This window comes from Agrilus planipennis, unplaced genomic scaffold (assembly GCF_000699045.2).
Source record: "Agrilus planipennis isolate EAB-ADULT unplaced genomic scaffold, Apla_2.0 scaffold3, whole genome shotgun sequence".
In the NCBI taxonomy this organism is placed as follows: domain Eukaryota; kingdom Metazoa; phylum Arthropoda; class Insecta; order Coleoptera; family Buprestidae; genus Agrilus; species Agrilus planipennis.
The window spans coordinates 3,735,920-3,754,624 of record NW_020442460.1 but is presented as its reverse complement, the minus strand read 5'-3'; the positions used below and the strand labels follow the sequence as shown (position 1 = coordinate 3,754,624).

At 36.8% G+C, this 18,705-nt stretch overlaps 1 protein-coding gene across 4 annotated transcripts in view; it reads right to left on the bottom strand.

Moving 5' to 3' along the window:
• The window catches only part of LOC108740838 (ataxin-1), a 98,993-nt gene that overhangs the window by 71,124 nt on the left and 9,164 nt on the right, over positions 1-18,705 (bottom strand). For 2 of the 4 annotated variants that reach the window (XM_018475330.2, XM_018475336.2), the window contains exon 1: positions 8,688-8,968. The exons of 1 other annotated variant lie outside the window; for it this stretch is intronic. The gene's annotated coding sequence lies outside the window, so the exon portion shown is untranslated. Of the gene's footprint in view, positions 1-8,687; positions 8,969-18,705 lie in introns of those variants that run through there. One more of the 4 variants, XM_025980648.1, reaches the window with a different exon arrangement.

Here is an 18,705-nt window from a genome sequence, read left to right as displayed (position 1 = left end):
CTTCAATTACGAATCCTGTGGAGATGAAAGCTTCTTTTCTCAATATTAGGCATAAACATTTCGACTTTACTATTATATCATGTACTTACATGCCTACACAATATCAATCAATTTGGAACATTCTTGATAATAACATTTCAATGAGTTGCATTTTTTTGAAACGCTGGTGTGACATGGGTCTTATTGAAACATTTTCAAACGATCGTTATCAAGCCATTACCAATTGTATTTGTAATCGCAGGAAATTAAATTCATGAGTCAAGTTCACTGAGAAGGTCGTTCATTTACTGATAGTGACTCCCAACAATACACGTCAGGTTAACACACCTTTTCGAACTCGTGTAGGTCACCTGCTCGATTGAATATTTTAAAGCGTAAACGCAATAAAACCATTAATTTCGTGCAAACAATGCACGAAGGTTACATTAAAAATTGTCTACCACGTTAAAAAACACATAATTGTATGAGCCGAATTCATAACCACACGTAAAGGTAAAACAGTATTAATTTTAAAATTTATATCCCTTTTTATTAGTAGATCACACAAAAAAAATTAACGATTTATAATGTGCGTGCCGCTTTCTCGGTTTATTAGGAATAATCTACTAAATTTCTAATAAATTTGATTCCCTAAACAGTGCCGCCTCTCTCTAATATGTCTGTTTTTTTTTGTTTTTCAACATATATTTTATAATTTTTTTTTTCATTTCACAGTCAATCATCATCTTAAGGCCGTCAGTCCTAAGACTGATTGGACACGCATCTCCACCCTTTCCTAATCTTCGCATTTCCCTAAAACTAGAACATCCCACAATCTTAACAATTTGCGAACAGGAATCTAATCTACAGGCGTAGATAGAGACGGTTAGAAATGAAGAGGTATTAGAAAGAATAAGAGAACAGAGGACTTTATGGAAGTCAATAAGAAATAGGCGAGATAGGTTAGTAGGACACCTTCTCAGGCATGAAAGTCTAGTCAGAGACACATTAGAGGCTGAAATGAATATCAGAAGGGGTAGAGGTAGACCTAGATTAGATTATTGTTGGCAAATAGTTAAAGGAAGTGGGATGTTCTAGTTTCAGGGAAATGCGAAGATTAGCTCAGGATAGGAAAGAGTGGAAGTGCGTGTCCAACCAGTCTTAGGACTGGCGACCTTATAATGATGATGAATCTAATCTAGGTCTACCTCTACTCCTCCTAACTTCTGTTTTTACCTCTAATATGTGGCTGATTAGACCTTCATGCCTAAAAAGGTATCTTACTAACCTATCTCGCCTATCAGTAGTTAGTACAAATTATTATTGAGAGATACAAATTGATGATAATTTTTTTAAAATGATCTTTAAGTATACTTACGCTATACAGAATCGCAACAGTGATATTGTAAAATATTCTAGGTGGTAGTTAGATAAATTTATGTTTACTGAATATGTACAAATGCAAGCTGCGTTACAACCACTTGCGAGGGCAGTTAGACATGCGCAATTTTAAAAAAATGGACCGACGAATGTGCAGCGTCCAGTTGAGGTATAACTGTTGCACTTAGTAGAAGGGCGATTTTACGATTACATTGAAAATGGTAAGTGATATAAATAATCTAACCAGAATCTTATTAATTCCACTGCGAATATCTATACTTGAACATTCAATATTTACATTAATATCTATATACAATCTATTAAAGTATAATTACACAATACTGGAACATTTTGCACTGATTCTGAAATACATCTTCGAAAGGCCACGGTCGTATAGTTGTGTGCAAACAGATACGAGGATCAACACTATGATATACAGCCTCAATTTTTACGAATATACACTAAAAATAGAAGTGACCTAATCGCAACTGGCGAAGCTTAACAAATGATTTGATTCCATTTAAGACACATTACTCCTCATTGACAACACAGATGAGCGTGAAAATTGTACATAAGGCGTCACGTCGACTGCAACATAACATTGCATTTGAAAACAATCACTTTAATTTCAAGGAATTATAATATAATTTTATGTAAAAACAATGAGGATAACAGAAAAAGTAATTTCAAATATCTATTGTCTTGATAATCCAGACCAGAACCTTCAGAGACGTACCTATATGTCCAAAATAACTGTTACAACATACATCAAAACCCAAGATGAATAAAAACACGTGTTCTGAGAGTATAGAATGGCTAATGCTCCACGATGCGGATCTCCAACTATCAGCAAAAGCCTAGAAAACGAACAACAGTACCTACAAGCTTAAACTTAATAAATAAATCAGCTGACTTTTTTTGTGATCGTAACATGGAGAAAAGGTCAAGGTTTGAAAACAAAAACAGCCGATAAACGTATCAAAACGTTGCGATGGCACGTAGGAACACCAATCATTAAAGGAGAAGCAAGTCTGCAAGAGAACAATAGAAATTGGATTTCGTTTGGTTTAATTAATATTATTATTATTAAGGANATTAGTAGTAGTAAAACTATTGGAAAATGGCCCAGAGCCTTCGCACGGGTACGTTATAGTGGGAATAGTTTCCCCGAAAGGCATGTGTCAAATGCTATGTATTATCAAAAGAGGTACTATCCAAATTTGGACGGGTTACAGCCAGTATTTTCTCATTTATATGATAATCCATAACCATACCGAAATCAGTACCTACATGCGAATTCGTACCCAATTTCTCCAATTTACGATATGCCTGGAATACTCATATTATCTACACCAAGTTGATACGATAAATGAGAATGTACTGATTTAGATATTTTTAAAATTATCTCTAATATGTATTGGATAGCGAAGCCCTGTATGGGTGCGAAACATGGACAGTGGGCGCGGCAGAAAAGAAAAGGTTAGAAGCATTCAAAATGTGGTGTTAAAGGCGAATAATGAGGATATCGTGGATAGACAAGTTAGAAATAGAGATATTAGAAAGAATATGAGAACAGAGGACTCTATGGAAGGTCTAGTCAGAAACATATTACAAACGGGAGATAGAAGGGGTAGAGGTAGACCTAGATTAGATTATTGTTCGCAAATAGTTAAGGATGGTAGTTGTTCTAGTTTTTATGCGAAGATTATTTCAGGATAGGAAAGAGTGGAGGTGCAAGTTTAACCAGTCTTAGGACTGACGACCTTATGATGATGATGATGATGATGATGATGCATTGGTAAAATAAAATTAACATCTATTTATTTACCTTAAAAAGGAGTCGTTCATGCAGAAGGTACGAGATATGGAAGAACTCACCTGAAACATAAAAAAACAAATATGTTAATTTAAATTCGGGAGGTAATGAGAAACAATTATATACGTCAGAGGACAATGGGTATAGTGACAACAATAAAATCAAGCGATTATTTAAAGCTCAACAATAACAAAAAAGTCGAGTAATTACGGTAATGTATTATTGAACTGCTAGGGCATCAATCTAGAGAACACAATAGTTGAATGTGTAATTTAATTTTGTTAAAGCATAATTTGAATTGCAGAATACATATTATGCTCACGCTAGCCATTGTAAATAAGGTTTTAAATGTGTCACTTTAGAACATTAGATAACATTATCTAAAATCAGGATAAATATAGATATAGATGTAGGGACCGTCGCTCCGTTGGGGAGGTAACAGATGGGTGAATGAGGTGAAGAACCCCACACCAAACGATGGGCATTGAAGGGTTGAGGCGCCTGGAGAGGAGGGATTGAAGAATCGAATGTAAATAAATAACATGTGTGACGGTTAGTTAGAGAGTGGACGTTCGATGACTTCATTCTGATGATCAAAAAGTAGAGAATAGGAAATTTTCTTTTCTGGTAAACCCACGTTAATGGAAACACTTCGTTCATGCTCTCTTCCTACATAACGTTATGATTCTAAGCAATGAATTAAAAGCAATCGTCATTTAAACTTCAGTTACGTAATCGCAGGTCAAGTTTTGTTGAACGACATGAAGACTGAAGAAGACTGATTGCTTAGGATGTTGAAGTTACGTCACTCTTATCGCCTCACTTGCTTTCGTCAATATCTAGACATTCACTAACAAAATTCCGTATTCATCATAACTGGATTTTCCATTTGGTAATTAAAATCGATCAAACAATCGCCTTCGTCATGTACCAATTGCCTACTGGAAATCCATACAGAAGATACATTTCGAACTTCGGTCATCCCAATTCCGGAACTGCTAGAAAAATCAGACGTTACGTCCAACATACACACAGCTTTAGCGACCGGTATCATCGAATGAATTCCACTATTTGGTCGTGATCGAAAGTGTCGATTAAAAAGTGCTTCTAGTTTCGAACATTGACTGATTTTGTGACTAGTTCCGTCTTTAGATTCGAACGCCTCATCCAATCTCTTCAATGTCAGTTTAGCCGTTAAGGAATGACCGCTGGACCCTCGGTTGTAGACTGACTGGATTGCGCTTGCCAACCAACAATATGCGATGAACAATAAAAAAAAAAAGTAAGACAAAAAGCACCGCATTTTTCCGGCGTCGCTTTATCGAACCAAACCGAATCGAGCGGAGCCAGTGATCCAAATGAAGGCTGTTGGAAGATCGAATGTTTGTAAGTGAATAACGGCCACTGTCGAAGCGAACCGCTGTACAGTAGCGAGACCATGGCGTGATTGAGTCGCAAGAATGTTACTGTTGCTATATGTTACTTATTATGCTTACACTCCTGCTGCTGCTGCTGCTGCTGCTAGTGCTTTGTGTAATGTACCATACGTGCATGCTCATACAGTCCTACCTACTTATTACATTATACAAATGTAGTAACAATATACCGCCAACTTGCACTCCACTGATACATTTCCGCAGTCATTATTATAATTTAATACTGAATAAAACCTGACAAGGGCGATTTACGATTAAATCAGCGCATCGAATGTTCTGGACCACCAAGCTCGTTAATTAGGAACATCTTGGGTGAATACCATAAATATTAATGCATAGTGGTCAAAAATCCTCATGTTTTTGCCAATCAACTCATAGGCTCATAGACATGTACTACTTTTCAAAGAGCATTCATCATCTACGTACGCAAAATTGCTGATCTACTGTAACTTGGATGCTGGTTGCCCCTTTAAGAGTATGTATGAATGGCGATCATCTGACATAATTGTAGGGAGGAAATAGGTCATTGTGCAACAAGTTGAGAAAGTGACAGATTCTAATGAGTTTGAAGATGGGCACGAGATACATTCCGATTATGCTACGAGAACGAGTGAGGAGATTTACGCTTAAATCGAAAGCAAGTACAACAATCCTACGAGTTTTCGTGTGGCATAAAACTCCGGCAGTCCGATTATGCGAATACGGATTATCCGAACTCCGAATTGTCCAAAAAACATGAGGAATGAAATATCACTACTCGTTCAAAATACATTAGGAACTCTTGATTATCCGAAACATTTGAGAACCAGTAATTGGAGTCGGTAATGATTCATCTACATGGTCTTTTTTGAAATTCTTATTGGAAAAAGTGGATGAATGAAGCAATATAACAATTAGTTTCAATGATGCACGGTAATGGAGCGCTGCCTGGAACAATGTTACGAACACCACCATGCTGCAATATTAAACTGGCCCAGAAAGACGTAACTGACCAAGTATAAACATCCTAAGATGTTTGTGAAGATGGTGAGAATTTGTACGAATTAGTAATCAAAGTTAGAAGACCATAGTCGAGAAAATGTTGATAATTGGGAACAGCTAGAAAAGGGTGAATCCTAAGAACTTTCAAACGTTGATCTGATTGAACTAAAGAGTAATACCAGTAGCACTGGAAGCGGAAAGGAGGACAGCAATTGGGAAACAAGTCTTCGAGTAATAAGGCACTAGTGCTTGTTGAAAAGCAACTGGAAACCACTGCAGCAAACGTTCTTTTATAGTAATTTTTGTTAAGTTGATGGAAACTTGTAGTATCTTTATTGGTTCGCCAAGAGCCCCTCGCTGAACATTTAGACAAAAGATTTGGAAAATTCATCATTGTAGATAGGTATGTCATTCTAAAATGAATTGAAGTCATGGAGTAGACTGAAGAAAAAAAATATTTGAAGGATACAATTCTAGCGGCAATTTCAAAGCTTATCGAAAAATCGTTTACGATATGACACTCCCGTGAAGGCGATTANGTAATGCTCCAATTGAAAATAAATACTACGTAATGCTTTTTATCAGTGACGGATAATGAGCATTTGAGGATCGATGCATTCGTTTTTATGGGGCTTTTCAAAAAAAGAAAATAGAAGATAGACTATAAGACCAAATAACATATAATATCCAATGTTTACAAGTCATACATAACTAGAATACGGGGTCACTTGCGGGCCCATAAGTCGGGATCCCATGGGGAATTCATCGCCTGCATCACTTGATTAGATCCACCTGTGCAAAGAGCGTCCAAATATGAAAATTGACTAAGCAGCCAAAATTGTGAATTATTTCCTTCAATTTCGCAAAACCATATCACCTCACGACATCCTGGTGCGCTTGTAGATCATACAAATTTAAATTGGCTTGAACCACTGTATAGACCAAAATGATGCGCGTCCAAATTTGAAAATTGGTTAGGAAGGAACTGAAATTATAGATCATTTCCTTCAATTTCGCAAAACCATGTCACCTCACGACATCCCGATGCGCTTCTAGATCATACAAATATAAACTGGCTTGAACCACTGTATAGACCAAAATAATGCCTGTCCAAATTTGAAAATTGGTTAGAAAGGAGCCGAAGTTATGAATTATTGTCTTCAGAAACATTTTCGTCAAAGCATTTACTACAGCCTGTCGCGCTTTTCTATCACATAGAAAGTAAAGTTGACCTGAATCCAATGGAAGATCTTGATCATTTGAAGCCTCATGCATAACTTTCCTTGGGGATTCCTGCTGTTCAAGAAAAAGTCGTAACTATAAAAATCCTGAATAACACATAACTTTACAATTGTACATAACTGGGTACAGAGCCATTTGTGGCGCCCGATGCAGAGGGCATCATATGCGTCATCTTAGATCTGCCTCTGCTTCTTATTCCGAGTTTGTTAGAGGTACGTGGAGAAGGCAACGATAAGTAAAAAAAGATTTAAAAACGTTTGGATGTTTCAATCCCACCAGCTGCGAATGCTACTGGGCGGAAAATTCCTCCAGACTATGCCAGAGAGTACTGAGGAAGACCTTCTTTAGTTTCCTTTTAGGAATAGTAGGAATTGATGAGTGCTAGTTAGAGTGAGAAAGATGAGACGGATGAAATGAAGACAGAAGAAAATGAAAGATTATCTATGGAATATTATTGGCTCAGTATTTAATGTGTTCCAAGAGAACCACAGAAACACTTGGACCAAAGCAGACAAACCCGGAATCGAACCGATGTCCTTCCAAATATGAAACAATGGTCTAAACCTCTAGGTCATGTTGCTCAGTGACAAGAGAAATGGAATTAGGATATTTTTATAATTCTGCCCAACATGCCTAACATGCTGTTGCAGATGAACGTTATGGTAGAGAGTCAAAGGATGATGGGATGGGAATATTATTTAAAGGATTATAACAATCACTGCCCCAAAAGCTTATGTAATACCTATTTCGTTCATGAAAAGGAATTTTAGTCAAGATAGATACGGACGTAGTGAATTTACGAGCATTCCCACCGAAATGTATAATTCATTATTCTCCGGGAAAATATACAACAGCGAAATAGTAGGCGTGTGTACTGTTTATAAACACGCAGTCTGTAGTGCGGAGAGATAAAGGTGTGCGATTGCCAACTAACGAAAGAGAAAGAAATAGAGAGAGAGAGAGATAACCTTCGTGGAAACGCCAATGATAGGCCGCTTGGCAACAAGGCTCTGACTTTTGACTCACAATCAGAAATTATCTTTAAAACTTTCGAGCGGCAGCGAAACGAATAGAACAAGTTGCCACGCGAAGGAAACGGAATCAGCGAAATTTTTTTCTAGGACTGTCAACAACTTTATATAACTTCTCAATTGCAAACTGTCCTATCAAAACGTGGAAGCATATCTTTTATACAATTGAGAAGTGAGACAACGTTTGGAGTAAGTACACAAATTCGTCAATGAAGTCGAAACTATAAAATGAAGGTAATCAATAAAATGATGTTGATTCCTGGAAATTTAAAATGTGGGGAAAAACACGACAGTTTTTCATGTTATACTAATGAATGGAATCTTACACCATTTACATTTGTGATGCATTTATTATTTTCTTTACGATAAGACTGTATCAGTAGGTACATAATCTATTTGTGACAGAAGTCAATAAGTACAAGTTATCTCGATCATCTTTACTAGAATTTCACCTGAACAACGCTCACGTAGGTGTACTGTAGAAGATGTACTAAGGAAGAATGTTACATCGGTGGTCACTTTACTGTTCACAGTCAAGAATTACAGCAACATACCCAATTTAATTTCACATTGAACTTCATCAATTCGTCATCGCTATAAGGAGTTTCCAAGTCATCAAAAAAGGGAATGTGATACCTACTTTCCATGACCGTCAACATCATCACATACTCATGTATACCCAAAAAAAGTAGACAATAACGCCTAAAGATAATTGTTCACATTTCTGAGCGAATCTTTGAGTTAGCTCAGTAAATTGGAAGCATGACATTTTTTTGCAAAGCTCGCAAGTAGCTGTAACGTTCGGTTAATATTTGTTCCTACCTGCAAATTGTAAACAACGTTGAAAGGAAGTGGTTCAGGAATATCCATGGCACTTATCCTCAAAAGTAAATAAAACACTTTGGACCAAAATACGAAAATGGATGGTACTGGGAAGGACTGAGGAATTGGTTGGTGGAAGACTACCTTTGGAATTACGCGAAACCGATCCACCGGCTTTGAACAGAAAATTCCGAAACCGATCTAGCTACAACGGATAACAAACTCTGACTGACAAGTGTTTGTTGTGCGCATTGTTGCGCGAACGAAGTTGGCCGTGGAATGAAGCAAAAGCTGTAGAGAGACGACGCCGAGCTCCGTCTTCCTCTAACAAGTGAAAGCTATTCAATATTGTGATTTGGCATCTCTCTTCCTCGTGAACTTGGACAGGTACTACATGAGCAACACATACATGCATACATACCTATATGAACCACATGAAAAATAAGGAAATTCGGGTTCTGAACATTTTTGAAAAAATATGCTTTAATGACAATCCCTGAAGCTGCTACATTGAATTCTAATTGATGAGTGAGAGTCATGAGCGAAATGCAGATACACACTAGATGAATAGACGAGATTCAGCTTCAAAACTGAAAAATCGACAATATCAAAGGGCAGAACTCATTCTTGGAAACCCTTGAAGCGACAAGATGCTTCACCAATCGGATAAATGATGATTACCTTTACTACATCACGTAGATTTCTAGAATTTATTAAACCAATCGTTCATGGTCATCTCGTTTGTTTGGATAAGAACACACAATTATATCTCTATGTATAATTACAAAGGAGGCATTGATGTAGATTCTCAATACGCAAACCGCAAAAGTTGCTCAGTAGAAGAAACAGAAAGGAGCACGTAGTACATCTGACGTAAGAATGATAAAAAATATATAAAACTGAATATGAAGGTACTAAAACTACTACTAAAGCATCTTCTAACATACTAACTTCATCCTTCATATAGATTGAGCCATTATCACTCCCTGAATCTTCCATAATGACATTAGCAGGAAAATTTGAGACTGATCAATGCCGCGTGGGAAGGAAATTACTAGCTCACTCTAATGAGTTGAATTTCCTTCAGACAAAGCTGACTAATTTCTTGTAAGCTTTTAAAACTGAGTTTCTGGAAAATGCTGCCGTGTCCTCTGCTTATCTGCAAATCTTTCGTTATGCTAAGCAAATAGAATCTTCAATGTGTTTCGTCTTCGTATCATGGTATGCTACTGATATGACATATGAAGCACAGGATACGACAACATTACCCAAAAACTGAATCTGTTTTTGGTGCCAAACGATTTTGTTTCATTTTTACAGGATTCGGTACCGTCTTTCTGATATATTTTAATTGCAGATGGTCCGTGTATCAATTCACTGAATACTTCATACAGTTTCATGATAGATCGGCACTTTTGAAGATAAGATTTGCTTGCTATCTAAAAACGTTAACAATCGGCGTGCAATATCCCTATTCGATTCGACTAACTGAAATTTTTCCGACCGCAACGCGCAACTACTGTTGTATTGATAACCATGATAATTAAATAGGTTCCAGCAGGAGCCTGGAAGACCATTCTTGGCATGCTGATTCTGTGGCATGGGCATATGGAGTCCTTTAGAAAGATCAATTTGTATATGTATATTGCATGCTTCATCTACACCATCGCCATCAGTATAGTCACCAGAATGTTTAAACTGGAGAAGATGGTAAACAGAACATCCACGTTTGGATGACTAATAACTTGTTATTTTATCAAAAAACAAACTAACAAAAATTGCTAAGCTAACTCAATCACCGATAAGGGAGCTCTACAACAATCCTCCCTTCGAAGATACTATAATAATACAATATACATATGCCTTAACGATAAGGCAAGCAATAAGTTGATAATTTTGATGTCTGAACGCATCTTTTATGTAATTTTCCAACTCAAAATAAATAAAGAAAAGGCAGAATTCGTCTAACGATAAATCCAATCTTAAACCTTTCACCATTTTTCAAATCCTTCCATTTATAACCATTTTAAATTATACATATACCACCGTCTACATTTTCAAGGAAACTAGAATTTTAAATTTCTGTGAATGAGCCGCGTTTATGTAATTCCATTGAACTACTGCGAACACATTAGGTTATCTAAACTCATTGTTTTCATTTGCTTTTATAATTGTCTCTACATATAACGAATATGTCATACATGACACAAATACGTACTACACCTAGTATAATGTTGTTAATGATGAATCATTTTCATGACTCAAATACTTCATAAGCCGTCTTTGTTGCGTTGTTGGCTTTTAATATGACGAAATAGTGACAATAAAACAAGGAATCTGCAACTTTTGTTGTTTTGAATACGTATTTCATTACTGGCTAAAACATCGGATGGTTACTCTACATTTCATTTGACCAAAACATGGTTACCTAAAAATTGGGTTGATCATTAATGACGCTCTATTCTCATAACGCATGTTTGGAAGTCATTTTAAAGATGTTTGCTGACAAAGTTGGATAAAGTAATGTATTGGGGCTAGAAAGAGTGAATGAGGTGAGAGATCTAATTTTCTCCAAGACCTCACACCAAACGGCATGACCTAGAGGTTTAGACCATTGCTTAGCATTCGGGAGGACGCCGGTTCGATTCCGGGTCCATCTGCCTTGATCCAAGTTTTCCTGTAATTACTTAAGCAAATGCTGGGGCAGTAACAATCCATAGACAATCATTCACCCTCTTATATCTTCATTTCGTCTGTCTCATCTTTGTCATTCCAATCACCACACACACACATTCCCACAGTTCCAAAAAGGAGGTTGAAGAAGGCCTTCTGCCCTACCCTTCTACGTAATCTAAAGGGACTGACCGCTCACCAGAAGTACTAGCTAATGTGAGGGAAAACACCCAAAAGTTTCTTTTTCCTGTTAATGATGTTCAACGCGCAGCCAGTATTGAATTAATTTGAATGAAATTATGAGAGCATGTATTAGGGACGCACGCAAAGTTAGAATTTGCGACAATCAGATCCTAAGGAATAAGGCCGAATGAGGTGTCACATTCGAGAGATGTTTTTTGATTTTTCAAGAAAATCACACTTCTTGAGTTATAAGGGGTCATATACCCTGCAAACGAAGCCACGACGGGTTTTGCTCCTGGACACCGATTTACTGGTAAAATCTGGAAGAGGAGGTCGGATAAATCAATGCATTTGGAGTAGAAAGAATAAGGAAGATGTGTAAAGTAAGCATCTAATTTTCTCTGAAATTATTAATAGGTATTAGATTACCTATTCGTATCTACTGGACGGTGAACAATTTCCACCTGACTGGAAAATTAGGGCAGACCTTATTACCATACAGGCCGAATTTACTAGAACATCTCCGATTATGGAATATTATATATGACCCTAATTAGGGGCTCAGCAGCAACACCCATTTACAGCATGCTCTGTTAAGATCAATATGACTCTGATGTGGACACTCCATTTCAACCCCTTAGAGCTATGCCTCATTTAGCCTGATCTAATCTTAATGGTGATAAACTATCTGAATCTTTCTACGCCATGCTCCTTTAAGGCTCTGACTGGATAACTTGATCAAGGTCAGATTGTGTAACCAAAGGAGGGTAGCCCCAGTCTGACCAAATCTGGCTGCCTATTAGGCCCAGATGTCTTAAGACGTTGCATTTCTGATGTGACCTAGAAAGTCAGATAGTTTGATCAGGGTCAAACTAAGTAATCTACCTAACCATGCGGGGTAGTCCCAACCGAACCAAATGCGATTGTCTGACAGGACCCAAAGGTTTTAAGCGTAACGTTTCTGATTATCCAAAGAAGATTATTTTAACCAACCTCTATTTGGAGTCAGGTAGGTCCTGGTCCAAATATGGGTATGACTTCGTCTGGTATCCAATTAAGAAAAATAATTATAAAAGATCGACTAAGAGAAATGTATTTTTAAGACACGGTGACACGTGACTCTGCTAGTCATGTGTCCAGGAAATACAGTTTATGTTAAATTCAGATTTACGCGAAAATATTCCTCGGAACGATTAAGTTATTCCTTCTGCTCGGTCAACTGAATAATGCGATTGTTCAGTATGAATTTAAAAAAATTCAATTTGAAATTAAGATCGATTCCAATCATGCGGGCACGGGTGTTATTTTAAAACTTACGTCACCGCCTCGATTTAAGCGTACACAAGCCATACGAAAAAAAAAAATAAACTCCAACTCTAAAAAATAAACGGAATAGCTAAAAATCACACTTTAGCAAACGCTTTTGGATATTTATCAAAGATTAACCATAAAATAGGAAGAAATTTATTGGCAAGCAAAATTTCAAGTACCTACTTTGTGGTTNAAAACATAAGTGTTTCCTTCCTGTAGGTACCGTGTGGAGATGGAAACTTCTTTTTCCTATATTGAGCAAAGACATTTCAACTTAATTTACATACCTACACAATATATCAATCAATTTGGAACATTCTTGATAACAACATTTCAATGAGTTGTATTTTTTTGAAATGCTGGTTTGTCATGATCGAGACTATATCAGCAGGATAAAGACCAAGACTACAAGTATGTGAGCAAGACCTAGTCCATGACCAAGACAGTCTGTTATAACCTAACTGATTTCAAAAGCTTTTGCAAGTAGTTTTCATGAAAACTGCCCAAAGATGAAATGAATTCGTAGACATATACGAGCCGGATTCCAAAACACAATTGTTTCCTTCCTTTACGAATCCTGTGGAGATGGAAACTTCTTTTCTCAATATTAGGCATAAACATTTTGACTTTACTATTATATCATGTACTTACATGCCTACACAATATCAATCAATTTGGAACATTATTGATAACAACATTTCAATGAGTTGTATTTTTTTGAAACGCTGGTTTGACATATCAGCAGGATAAAGACCAAGACTAGAAGTATGTGAGCAAGACCTAGTCCATGACCAAGACAGTCTGTTATAACCTAACTGATTTCAAAAACTTTTGCAAGTAGTTTTCATGAAAACTGCCCAAAGATGAAATGAATTCGTAGACATATACAAGCCGGATTCCAAAACACAATTGTTTCCTTCCTTTACGAATCCTGTGGAGATGGAAGCTTCTTTTCTCAATATTAGGCATAAACATTTCGACTTAACTATTATATCAAGTACTTACATGCCTACACAATATCAATTAATTTGGAACATTCTTGATAATAACATTTCAATGAGTTGTATTTTTTTGAAACGCTGGTTTGACATGATCGACACTATATCAGCAGGATAAAGACCAAGACTAGAAGTATGTGAGCAAGACCTAGTCCGTGACCAAGACAGTCTGTTATAACCTAACTGATTTCAAAAGCTTTTGCAAGTAAAGTTTCATGAAAACTGCCCCAAGATGAAATGAATTCGTAGACATATACGAGCCGGATTCCAAACACAACTGTTTCCTTCAATTAGGAATCCTGTGGAGATGGAAACTTCTTTTTTCAATATTAGGCATAAACATTTCGACTTTACTATTATATCATGTACATACATGCCTACACAATATCAATTAATTTGGAACATTCTTGATAATAACATTTCAATGAGTTGCATTTTTTTGAAACGCTGGTGTGACATGGGTCTTATTGAAACATTTTCAAACGATCGTTATCAAGCCATTACCAATTGTATTTCTAATCGCAGGAAATTAAATTCATGAGTCAAGTTCACTGAGAAGGTCGTTCATTTACTGATAGTGACTCCCAACAATACACGTCAGGTTAACACACCTTTTCGAACTCGTGTAGGTCACCTGCTCGATTGAATATTTTAAAGCGTAAACGCAATAAAACCATTAATTTCGTGCAAACAATGCACGAAGGTTACATTAAAAATTGTCTACCACGTTAAAAAACACATAATTGTATGAGCCGAATTCATAACCACACGTAAAGGTAAAACAGTATTAATTTTAAAATTTATATCCCTTTTTATTAGTAGATCACACAAAAAAAATTAACGATTTATAATGTGCGTGCCGCTTTCTCGGTTTATTAGGAATAATCTACTAAATTTCTAATAAATTTGATTCCCTAAACAGTGCCGCCTCTCTCTAATATGTCTGTTTTTTTTTGTTTTTCAACATATATTTTATAATTTTTTTTTTCATTTCACAGTCAATCATCATCTTAAGGCCGTCAGTCCTAAGACTGATTGGACACGCATCTCCACCCTTTCCTAATCTTCGCATTTCCCTAAAACTAGAACATCCCACAATCTTAACAATTTGCGAACAGGAATCTAATCTACAGGCGTAGATAGAGACGGTTAGAAATGAAGAGGTATTAGAAAGAATAAGAGAACAGAGGACTTTATGGAAGTCAATAAGAAATAGGCGAGATAGGTTAGTAGGACACCTTCTCAGGCATGAAAGTCTAGTCAGAGACACATTAGAGGCTGAAATGAATATCAGAAGGGGTAGAGGTAGACCTAGATTAGATTATTGTTGGCAAATAGTTAAAGGAAGTGGGATGTTCTAGTTTCAGGGAAATGCGAAGATTAGCTCAGGATAGGAAAGAGTGGAAGTGCGTGTCCAACCAGTCTTAGGACTGACGACCTTATAATGATGATGAATCTAATCTAGGTCTACCTCTACTCCTCCTAACTTCTTTTTTTACCTCTAATATGTGGCTGATTAGACCTTCATGCCTAAAAAGGTATCNATAACGCCTAAAGATAATTGTTCACATTTCTGAGCGAATCTTTGAGTTAGCTCAGTAAATTGGAAGCATGACATTTTTTTGCAAAGCTCGCAAGTAGCTGTAACGTTCGGTTAATATTTGTTCCTACCTGCAAATTGTAAACAACGTTGAAAGGAAGTGGTTCAGGAATATCCATGGCACTTATCCTCAAAAGTAAATAAAACACTTTGGACCAAAATACGAAAATGGATGGTACTGGGAAGGACTGAGGAATTGGTTGGTGGAAGACTACCTTTGGAATTACGCGAAACCGATCCACCGGCTTTGAACAGAAAATTCCGAAACCGATCTAGCTACAACGGATAACAAACTCTGACTGACAAGTGTTTGTTGTGCGCATTGTTGCGCGAACGAAGTTGGCCGTGGAATGAAGCAAAAGCTGTAGAGAGACGACGCCGAGCTCCGTCTTCCTCTAACAAGTGAAAGCTATTCAATATTGTGATTTGGCATCTCTCTTCCTCGTGAACTTGGACAGGTACTACATGAGCAACACATACATGCATACATACCTATATGAACCACATGAAAAATAAGGAAATTCGGGTTCTGAACATTTTTGAAAAAATATGCTTTAATGACAATCCCTGAAGCTGCTACATTGAATTCTAATTGATGAGTGAGAGTCATGAGCGAAATGCAGATACACACTAGATGAATAGACGAGATTCAGCTTCAAAACTGAAAAATCGACAATATCAAAGGGCAGAACTCATTCTTGGAAACCCTTGAAGCGACAAGATGCTTCACCAATCGGATAAATGATGATTACCTTTACTACATCACGTAGATTTCTAGAATTTATTAAACCAATCGTTCATGGTCATCTCGTTTGTTTGGATAAGAACACACAATTATATCTCTATGTATAATTACAAAGGAGGCATTGATGTAGATTCTCAATACGCAAACCGCAAAAGTTGCTCAGTAGAAGAAACAGAAAGGAGCACGTAGTACATCTGACGTAAGAATGATAAAAAATATATAAAACTGAATATGAAGGTACTAAAACTACTACTAAAGCATCTTCTAACATACTAACTTCATCCTTCATATAGATTGAGCCATTATCACTCCCTGAATCTTCCATAATGACATTAGCAGGAAAATTTGAGACTGATCAATGCCGCGTGGGAAGGAAATTACTAGCTCACTCTAATGAGTTGAATTTCCTTCAGACAAAGCTGACTAATTTCTTGTAAGCTTTTAAAACTGAGTTTCTGGAAAATGCTGCCGTGTCCTCTGCTTATCTGCAAATCTTTCGTTATGCTAAGCAAATAGAATCTTCAATGTGTTTCGTCTTCGTATCATGGTATGCTACTGATATGACATATGAAGCACAGGATACGACAACATTACCCAAAAACTGAATCTGTTTTTGGTGCCAAACGATTTTGTTTCATTTTTACAGGATTCGGTACCGTCTTTCTGATATATTTTAATTGCAGATGGTCCGTGTATCAATTCACTGAATACTTCATACAGTTTCATGATAGATCGGCACTTTTGAAGATAAGATTTGCTTGCTATCTAAAAACGTTAACAATCGGCGTGCAATATCCCTATTCGATTCGACTAACTGAAATTTTTCCGACCGCAACGCGCAACTACTGTTGTATTGATAACCATGATAATTAAATAGGTTCCAGCAGGAGCCTGGAAGACCATTCTTGGCATGCTGATTCTGTGGCATGGGCATATGGAGTCCTTTAGAAAGATCAATTTGTATATGTATATTGCATGCTTCATCTACACCATCGCCATCAGTATAGTCACCAGAATGTTTAAACTGGAGAAGATGGTAAACAGAACATCCACGTTTGGATGACTAATAACTTGTTATTTTATCAAAAAACAAACTAACAAAAATTGCTAAGCTAACTCAATCACCGATAAGGGAGCTCTACAACAATCCTCCCTTCGAAGATACTATAATAATACAATATACATATGCCTTAACGATAAGGCAAGCAATAAGTTGATAATTTTGATGTCTGAACGCATCTTTTATGTAATTTTCCAACTCAAAATAAATAAAGAAAAGGCAGAATTCGTCTAACGATAAATCCAATCTTAAACCTTTCACCATTTTTCAAATCCTTCCATTTATAACCATTTTAAATTATACATATACCACCGTCTACATTTTCAAGGAAACTAGAATTTTAAATTTCTGTGAATGAGCCGCGTTTATGTAATTCCATTGAACTACTGCGAACACATTAGGTTATCTAAACTCATTGTTTTCATTTGCTTTTATAATTGTCTCTACATATAACGAATATGTCATACATGACACAAATACGTACTACACCTAGTATAATGTTGTTAATGATGAATCATTTTCATGACTCAAATACTTCATAAGCCGTCTTTGTTGCGTTGTTGGCTTTTAATATGACGAAATAGTGACAATAAAACAAGGAATCTGCAACTTTTGTTGTTTTGAATACGTATTTCATTACTGGCTAAAACATCGGATGGTTACTCTACATTTCATTTGACCAAAACATGGTTACCTAAAAATTGGGTTGATCATTAATGACGCTCTATTCTCATAACGCATGTTTGGAAGTCATTTTAAAGATGTTTGCTGACAAAGTTGGATAAAGTAATGTATTGGGGCTAGAAAGAGTGAATGAGGTGAGAGATCTAATTTTCTCCAAGACCTCACACCAAACGGCATGACCTAGAGGTTTAGACCATTGCTTAGCATTCGGGAGGACGCCGGTTCGATTCCGGGTCCATCTGCCTTGATCCAAGTTTTCCTGTAATTACTTAAGCAAATGCTGGGGCAGTAACAATCCATAGACAATCATTCACCCTCTTATATCTTCATTTCGTCTGTCTCATCTTTGTCATTCCAATCACCACACACACACATTCCCACAGTTCCAAAAAGGAGGTTGAAGAAGGCCTTCTGCCCTACCCTTCTACGTAATCTAAAGGGACTGACCGCTCACCAGAAGTACTAGCTAATGTGAGGGAAAACACCCAAAAGTTTCTTTTTCCTGTTAATGATGTTCAACGCGCAGCCAGTATTGAATTAATTTGAATGAAATTATGAGAGCATGTATTAGGGACGCACGCAAAGTTAGAATTTGCGACAATCAGATCCTAAGGAATAAGGCCGAATGAGGTGTCACATTCGAGAGATGTTTTTTGATTTTTCAAGAAAATCACACTTCTTGAGTTATAAGGGGTCATATACCCTGCAAACGAAGCCACGACGGGTTTTGCTCCTGGACACCGATTTACTGGTAAAATCTGGAA